We start from the raw sequence: 8,661 nt of genomic DNA, 5'->3' as shown, positions 1-8,661 counted from the left end.
CAGGCCCCAGGCAAGGGCAGACTCCCGACGGCTGAGGCCTTTTGGGCTCTGCCCTGACCTCCAATTCCCAGCCTGGCGAATCTCGGCGCCTGGCAGAGTCTCTGCCGAGGGGTGCTCATTGCAGAGCCTTGTCCCCGCGCCTTATGCCCTGGCTTCCAGCAGCGTGACTGAGAGGGATGCATCCGTCGTCAAACCCCTGCTTGCCAGAGGACTGTCAGCAAGGCCTTGAGCGACCTCAGAGACGCCCCAGGTTCCCAAGGCCGTTGGGACGGACGTTTAAAGTTACATATGGCGTTCACTGCCCTGCGCGCCCGGCCGTGTGTTAGGAGGGCAGAACCACAGCTGTCTGAGTCAAGGGGAAAGACGGCGCTTTCCACTTCCTCAGTGTGCCTTAGATTAGAGGGCGGTTAGGAGGCTTCCCCGGGGATCGGAGGAAAACAGTGATGCACATTCATGCGGCGCTTTGCCCGTCGCCAGTCACCGTACCAGCCAGCCGCGCCTGCGTGCAAGAGCATCAGTCTGCGCATGCTCGTCCCCCTGCACCCGTGACGGAGGCGAAGCCCCGGGGGATTATGACTCGCCAGAAGCAAGTGACATCACAAGGCGTGTTGGTGACAGAAAGCAGGTGCTCTGCCCTCTGAGGAGGACCTGGCCCAGCAGCAGGGGCGGAGCTGGCGGAGGGCTGGTGTCCCCGACGGAAGGGGAGGCGGATGTGGGCCCCACGGTCAGGCAGGCCCGCACAGTCAGAACCAGGACAGGCAAGTGACCCTGGGAAGCGGCAGGTGGGGCCCTGGGCCCATCCGCCCGAGGCCCGGAGCCCGTCGAGGGGCCGGCCAGCGCCGCGGGGGTGGATGCACCCTCTCCTCGCTGCTGCTCCGGATACGGTAAGAAATACACGAAAAGACTGTGTGTTATCATCATTGAGATTCTAAGTGTTGAGTATTCTTCCTCTTGGAGTTCATTTAGTTTTTTAAGTATGAAGTGTACAGGTCTGGTAAATCTGAATTAACCGAAGAATAGTTCTGAATTTTTTTTTTTTTGTAAGTGGGTTTTCTAAGTAAGAAATGGATTTCATAACTCAGCTCGTAATCTTTTCACTCTCTTCAAAATGGCATTTGAATTTGGCAGGAAAGGAATGCTATTGCTTAGGGTTCAAAAGAAGATCTTCCTGAGATAGACTCACTTAGAAAAATTACCAAAGAAATGTTTCGCTAGTCTTCAGAGAGATAACTTTGAAGGAAGTCAAGCAATCATTTGAAAATGTGACCGACTTGAGTGTTGGAGGGTTAAGGGTACATGCCTTTGATGGATCACAGAGATGGTGATTGAAGGAGGGAATAGAAATCAGAGCCGCAGACAGCAGAGGGCACTGGACCCAGCATCGCGGAGTTCAGCTGCTTTATTTTAGAAGCCAGAAAATTGAAACTGTGCTTGACTTTCCTCAGGCCTCCCAGCCTGCTCCATCAGAACTCGGTTGGAATCCAGTTTCTTCCAGCCCAGCAGTTTCCTCCGCATGGCCTAACGCCCCACACATCCTGCTGTTAGGTCAGCTCTTAAAAGAAGACAATAAAACTCGGTCACTACTCATCAGTAGAACCATTTATTTAACTTTTTGATGGCTCATTAGGAACAATGGAGTGAAACAGCAATCAGTCACAATATCACTATTAAAAGGTTAGATGAAACTATGTTTTGTTTTTATGAAAAATGCTTTTAACTGCTAAAACATTGATCTACGATTTATTCAGCAAGTACTTATTACATAGCTACTATGTGACCACATACATTTGGGGACATGCAGGTGCCTTGGGCATAGTCCTTGCCTCGAGGAGCCCATGTCTAGAAGCATCTGTCAGTCTTCATCCTTGGGGCCCCAGGGTCCTCTGGGGCCTGCAAGGTCAGCACTAATTTCATCATGTCAGTAAGGCGATACTTGCGTTTTTCACTCTTATTCTCTCGGTGTGGTGGAGCTTCCCAGAGCCTGTGATATTGCATCAGACTGAACAGAAGCAGCTCTGAGAATATAGCACTCTTCTGCTAAGTTAGGCATTAAAGGGATTTGAAAGATGGAAAACAATGCCACTTTTCTCACTATTTTTTTAAACAGTTATTTTTCATAAAAATAGATTGATTCTGTGTCTTCATCTATCAGGCTGCTATAATAAAATCCCAGGCTGGGGTCCTATAAATGATAGGGGTGGAATTCACACCTCCAGGGGGGTGAGCTGTCCAAGGTCAAGGCTTTGGCATGGCTGCCTTCTGGTGAGAATCCTCTTCCTGGCTTACGGATGGCACCTCCTTGCTGCGTCCTCACATGGTGGAAGGTGTGAGCGAGCCTTCTGGGGTCTCTTTGGTAAGGGCACTGATTCCATCCATGAGGGCTCCACCCTCATGACCTGAGAACCTCCCAAGGACCCTGACTCCTAATTACCACCACTTTTGGGGGTTAGGACTTCACCATGTGAATTTAGGGGGGGATGCAAACATTCAGACCAGAGCATTATGTTACCATGTTTGCTATTATAATTTAAATACAGTAATAAATACTTTAGAAATCAGTTTTCCATCTGACATGGTAAATATTGATAGATGTAAGTCACATAAACAGAAGCTGTTTGGAGTGCTTTATAAGTTTTATGAGGGTAAAGAGAGCTAGAATGCTCCAGAAGTTTGGGACCCGCCGAGTGGTACCAGGGCTTCCTCCTGGTGCTCTCTGGATGGCTCTGCCCACCAGGCCCCCGCCCTCCCTTCCCCTCAGGCCAGGGGCGGGAAGAGGGGCCCTGGGGGCCGAGGCTGCTGCACATCCCCTGTGGCCCCCCCGCCCCTGCCTCCATAATCAGTCCCTTCATTAAACCCTCCTTGGATTATTTTAATTTGGGGTGACGGTTTGTCGAGGGGACCCTGATTGTTACCTTATTTAGTGTTAAGAGAGAATTGTGTTTATTGTGTCACTGGAGCTTGCTGATGTGGTAAAAATTACAGACAATTATGCACTTCTCCATGACTGTTGTCAATTTCCTCTCAACATATGAGTTTGTAGTTGTTTACTTTTCATATGATTTTCCAGGATCAGGCTAGCTTATGTTTTCATAAAAATAACTGTGAGAGAAAGAAATGGAGTTGAAATGTTGAAGCCTGACCGCCCTACAAACTGTACATTTACTGAATTCCACCCTGTAGAAGTGCATGGAAGGTGCCCGGGACCAAACGCGTCGTCGACTGCGAGTCCTCATTGGGAGGACGTCACAGTGCACAGCGAAGCACTGCAGAGTGGGATTCGCTGTTGTTGAGAGGCCGCAGAGGAAAGGCCCTACGTCTTTAGGGCTTGGAAGGGCACAGGGGTGTTTTCCCAGGGAAGGTGACGTTTGCCCTGCGTCTTCAAGTGTGCATGTGGTTTAACGAGGTGGTGGTGGAGGAGGAAAGGGGTTGGGGCAGGAGGGCCACCAGGAGGTGGGGCGGTTGGGGAGCAGTCCATGTGGAGGCACAGAGACCTGCATGCATCTTCCTAGGCAGCATCTTCTTTGGACAACCTCAGGCACCTTGACCACTGAGCCTGCAGCCAGATGCACCCTCCTCAGGGATGGTCCTCATACCCTGCAGCCCCTCAGTCAGCACAGGGCACCATGGCCTCCCGAGTGCCAGCCTGAACCTTTGCTCTAAACCTCACCTGCTAACTCAACCCCACCTGAACAGTAGGCCAAGTTCTATTAATCCCACTGCCCAATTTCTCTCTAACCTCTCCCCTCCTCTCCATTCCCATGGCAGATGCCCTAGTCCAGGCAGTCGGGACTATGGATTTGACCTTGTGAGTCAACAGAATATGTAAGAAAACAAGTCACTAACACAAAGTATTGGTCTCCTGTTGAAAGTGCCCCCAAAAGAGAGAAGAGGAGGGATTGAGGACAGAGGTGGAGGGGCATCGGGGGGCCGAGCAGGGCCAGGGAGAAGGGAGGTGAGGTGAGGGGGCGTCATGGAGGCCGGCAGTTGCTCACTGCGGGTGCGGCCCCCGGAATGCAGGTGCCCGGCAGACGGGACTGGACTGGGCGGCATGGGGCCTGTGCCGAGCTGGTGTGGGGCTGGTCATGCAGAATCCCCAGGAGAACCTGAATTTCAGATAAACAAAGATACAACAATAAATATACATATATATTTAGCATATACATATATATTAGTATAAGTATGCTCAAGATGCTCATGGGACATACTTACGCTAAAAATAATTGTTTTCCATCTAAAACTAGAATTAACTGGGCATTCTGTGTTTTTATTTGCTAGATCTGGTCACCACCCTATTTGGATGAGGACATTTTCAGTGATGTAAGAGAGGCAATCTTTTAAAGGTTTCCATGTGAAAGAAAAAAAGATACACATCAAGAGGGTTTTTAGAAATTAACTTTCTCTGCTTATTAAAATATGCTGTTTGTGGACAGCTGGAGAAATAAAGATAAATACAAAAAAAGAAAGAAATTTCACTCAAAATCCCATCACCTGTAAACAACCTAAAACATTTTGCCATTTTTCTTTCAGCTCATTTGGGAGAAATACTTCCACATCTATGTATAGATACAGTGAGAGGCATAGCATATGTAATGTGGATAGTTAAAAAATATTTAAATATTCTTCAACAAAATTTTAATAAACTAATAAAAGCCCACCATATAAGATGTCCTATAATTTACTTAAGGATTTCTGATTTTTAGCATCTAATTTTTTTATCTTGTTATTCACTTTTATAAATAATACATCTTTTATTCTCTAGGAAAGATTCCTAAAAATAGAATTAATGGTTTTTAAAGGAAATTACTGTGTTTAAGATTCTCAATACAAGTTGCCTAATTACTTTCCAAGATGGTTTCGCAGGGCATCCTGTCGCCTGCTCCGTATGAGGACTGTCAGCTCTTCCCGTAGGGGAGGATGATATGACGACTGTTTGTCATAGTGTAATAACAGAGTGGGAATAGTAGTGGGCTTTAGTTTTTAAGGTGTTTTCCACTTGTTTAATCCAGTTTTTCTTAAGACCCATCTATGAGCCCATTATTGAACATGATCTTGAATCTGGGAACTGGATGCCAGTAAAGGAATTTAATTTTTCTAAAGAACAGACTTTGCATTACTTTTTCAGTTAAGCTGTGAATAAATATTCTTATTGATTTGTGTGGCTCTTTGTCCTTCCTCATGGTTTTGTTGAACATTTTTGTCTTGATTCGCTTAGGATGGGAGGGACTTGAGCATGTTTGGTGGGCGTGGTGTGGAGGAGGTGGACCCCTGAGCAGTCCCTGGCCTGGGAGCTCCACGTGTGCACAGAGGAGACACAAGTGGGTCCCCTGCCTACAGGGACTCCTGGCGTTGCTCCGTGCTGTCATTTCTAAGCCCACAGCGACCACGAGCAAGGGCGAGCAGCCCCTCCCAGACCGCCTCTTGGGGGACCCTTGGCTCCAGGCTTCTCACAGGCGGCATGGTGGTTTCCTCATCTGCCTTCTCCTGCGCTCCCTAGAGTGCCCTTTCTGTGTCCTGTAGAAATACCGGAAGGCTGAGTCCAAGGAGACCGCTGCTGTGTCAAGAGACTGGTCTTTTCAGATAGACTTTTAGGGGCTCTGTCTTCATCTCTCAAATCATGTACCGCACTCCTAGTTCTGGGCAGGGCTGGGCTGTCCACAGACGCTTGCAGGTCTACCCGCTAGTTTGGCATGTTAGGAGGGAGGGTGTTCTGGGGCAGCATGGTGGAGAGACGGGTCTCATTTCCTTCATGCACTTTGCGGCCATCCTTGTTAGTAGGCCTTGGTGTTCGCTTGGAGTCTGAAGATATGACAGCTTGTTTTTGCACAAATGTGAAGGGATGGACACTACACTACCCTCCCATTCCCCTGCCCACGGGCTACTGCCTGCCTGGTGGTGGGCATTCCTGTGGCTGAGTCTGTAGATGTGCTGAGATGTAAGCAGTCCCCACAGGACATTTCACACCTGTAATTAGGGCACGTGGGGTTGTGGCCGTAGAGTGGGAGGTTCTGATTCAGGGCTGAGTCACAGACACCTGCCTGGGAGCCTGGGGTCTGATGATTTCATCCCAGGGACAGCTGGGCATCTGAACGGACTCTGCAGTGCAGGGAGTGTGAGCCTGCTGGGGACAAATCCCTGCTGGCTGTCCCCTCCACTGTCTTCCTGCTCCGTTTCGTATGGGGAGTTGTTATTTTTGTTTTAGGCTGTATTAAACGTCAGTGCATCATTAGATGACACCTGCTTTCCTTAACCACAGTCCCAGTTCTGGGAATGAGCTGATGAGCTCTGGGTGCTGAGAGGCACCCTCACTCTGACTGTGCCCCAACCCCAGTAGGAAGTGAGCCATGCGCTGCTCACCTCACTGAGGGGCGAAGGCCGGCCTGCTCGCCCTGGAGGCCTCACGGGAGCAGTGACCCTTAGTGTGTGTGTCGTGCCAACTGTCGTGACACCTGAACCGATTTAGGGCGATGGTCCTGCCTGGGCAGGACCGACCACAGGCCCTGCCACTTTTGTCTTGACTCTGAACCCCAGTGCTTCCATGCGGAATGGCGGCATCAGTTCTGTGTCGGGGAGGCCGTTGGAGAAGCCCCCGCACACTCGGATCCTTTCTCCTTCTCCTTTTTATTATGGAGCGTTTTCATAGGAGACAGACTTTGCTCGAGATGAAAACGCCTTTGCACCGTGTCCTTTCTCATTTTATTCATGAAAAGAGAATTAGAGTTAGACTTTCATTTTAATAATAAAGAAATTGAAGCAAAGGAGAGTCGCAGATTTTACTCTCTATTGTGGAGCCTATTTGTAGAGTCCGCATTAAATCTCAGCTCAGCCTGGAATGTCGTGTGCACCATTCAGGCCTCTGCACCGCCTTCAGAATATGCCATTGGAAACCGTATTCATGCCACTCATAACTTGTTCCCTGAGCTAAATGTGTCCTTTCCTTTCATACTGATGTCTTCACTCAGAAAAGCCCTTTAGTAGAGTTATTCTCCCAGAGAAATTCGTAAGAACAGATGAACTTCCCTGTGCTTGAATTTCTAGGATGCATTTGATCTCGCATTTGATATCTTTTATTTGCTCCTGCCGTCTCCTGGCCTGGCCCCCCATCAGGCTAGTGGGGGAGCATACGCAGTAGGAAAGCAGGAGGAGTCTGGGTGTCTGCAGCGCTCACGTCGCTGCTGGTGGTGAGTGAGCGCGGGGTTCAGGCTGCAGGAGCGCTTCTCGGGTCTGTGGGCGCCGGGGCAGAAGTCAGCGAGGGAGCCGAGAAGAACCGCGTCCCACTGCAGCTCCCACTGTCCCACGAGGTGATCTCGGTGGCATCTGGAGAGCCCTTCATGCTTTGGTTTGGCAGAACCAGCCCCTCAGTCCGTTCCTGGCCTGGACATGAGGGGCCAGGGGCGGCTCTCACCCCACGCTCAGTTCCTCTCCAGGTGTGACACGACTCCTGTCACAGAGAACTTCCCCCAACCACCATTGGGTGCCATCCAGCCTGAGGGGTGCTTAGATGCCTTTCATAAAGTGTGGGGACGTTCCCCAGTCCCTGGAGGCTGGCTGATTGTCACTGTCTTAGTTTCTCCCCACTGACTATGCCCTTGAAGGCTCCTTGAACCCTGGCAACAACATGCTCTGGACGCTGGCATGATACCTTTCCTCTGGTTTTGGGTGGCAGGTATGAAGACTTTGCTTGTACACCTCCTATAAACCACTGTAGGTCTGACTGCCCGGAAACAAAATAATTCCAGGATGAGAAACCCCAGCAGAGGCAGTGGCACATGTGGTTTACACACATGCAGTCCACTGCAGCTCTCTCTGCAGCTACTGATCAATCCGTAGATACAGTACTGGGAAGGCACTGCTTACGGGCACTTTCAAGTAATTTTAGGGTATTATTTCAGGCACACACAGCCTCAGAGCGAACTATCACCAGTGCAAGGGGCTATTCAAAGTGGCGTGTGTGTTTTCCTCAGAGAAAAACAGCTGCAGAGCTTCAGCACTGCTGACATAGTTTGCTCTATTTAACACCAGTCTCAGGACCTGAAAGAAAAGGTTTCTGTGGTGAATTATATTTGGAAAACATGCCAACTAGATCACCTCTTAAAGGTTGACAGTATCGTAGTAACTAATAAACTCTGAGAAAACTTACAAGACAAAATTTGTTATGTAATTATATCCTAGTATTTTTTTCCTATTTTTGATCATGAATACCTTTATTTATTAATGCAGAGATATTTAATTGAGGGCCTGTCAGGTCTTCTAAAGCTAGCAATACACTGTGAACAAGACAGATGACGGCTTTGCTCTCATAAGCTTGGATTATGCAACCTTTAGTTTTTATGTTTTTCCCCAAGTAACAGCAGTTAACGTCCCATATGACGCATGCCCCTTGCCACATTCTTTGGGAAATAGAGCTTTATGTTGATGAGCTCCCAAAGTAAGCATTTTCATTAGCATGTTTCCAGCCATGGTTTGAGATGCATGGAATCAGAGTAAGAATCTTTTAGCTAGTGAATGGCGTGAGACTCCCTGGGCAACTAGGTAGAGCGGGGCTGAAGCTGAGAGTGCACGCCTTTCCTCTCTCACTGCACCAGCTTGTTCTTCGAGTCACAACAGGACACCAGCCTGAGGGCTTGTGTACAGCCCTACAGCCCCCCGGCGCCTTCAGGTCAC

At 49.1% G+C, this 8,661-nt stretch overlaps 1 long non-coding RNA gene across 1 annotated transcript in view; it reads left to right on the top strand.

Moving 5' to 3' along the window:
* Positions 1 to 330: 330 nt before the first annotated feature.
* The window catches only part of LOC108404227 (uncharacterized), a 416,170-nt gene continuing 407,839 nt past the window's right edge, over positions 331 to 8,661 (top strand). The window contains exon 1 of the long non-coding RNA XR_001854892.3: positions 331 to 884. This is a non-coding gene — a long non-coding RNA (uncharacterized lncRNA). The remainder of the gene's footprint in view (positions 885 to 8,661) is intronic.

The sequence above is a fragment of the Manis javanica genome, chromosome 9 (genome assembly GCF_040802235.1).
Source record: "Manis javanica isolate MJ-LG chromosome 9, MJ_LKY, whole genome shotgun sequence".
Taxonomy (NCBI): Eukaryota; Metazoa; Chordata; class Mammalia; order Pholidota; family Manidae; genus Manis; species Manis javanica.
This window is presented reverse-complemented; position numbering and strand designations above follow the sequence as displayed.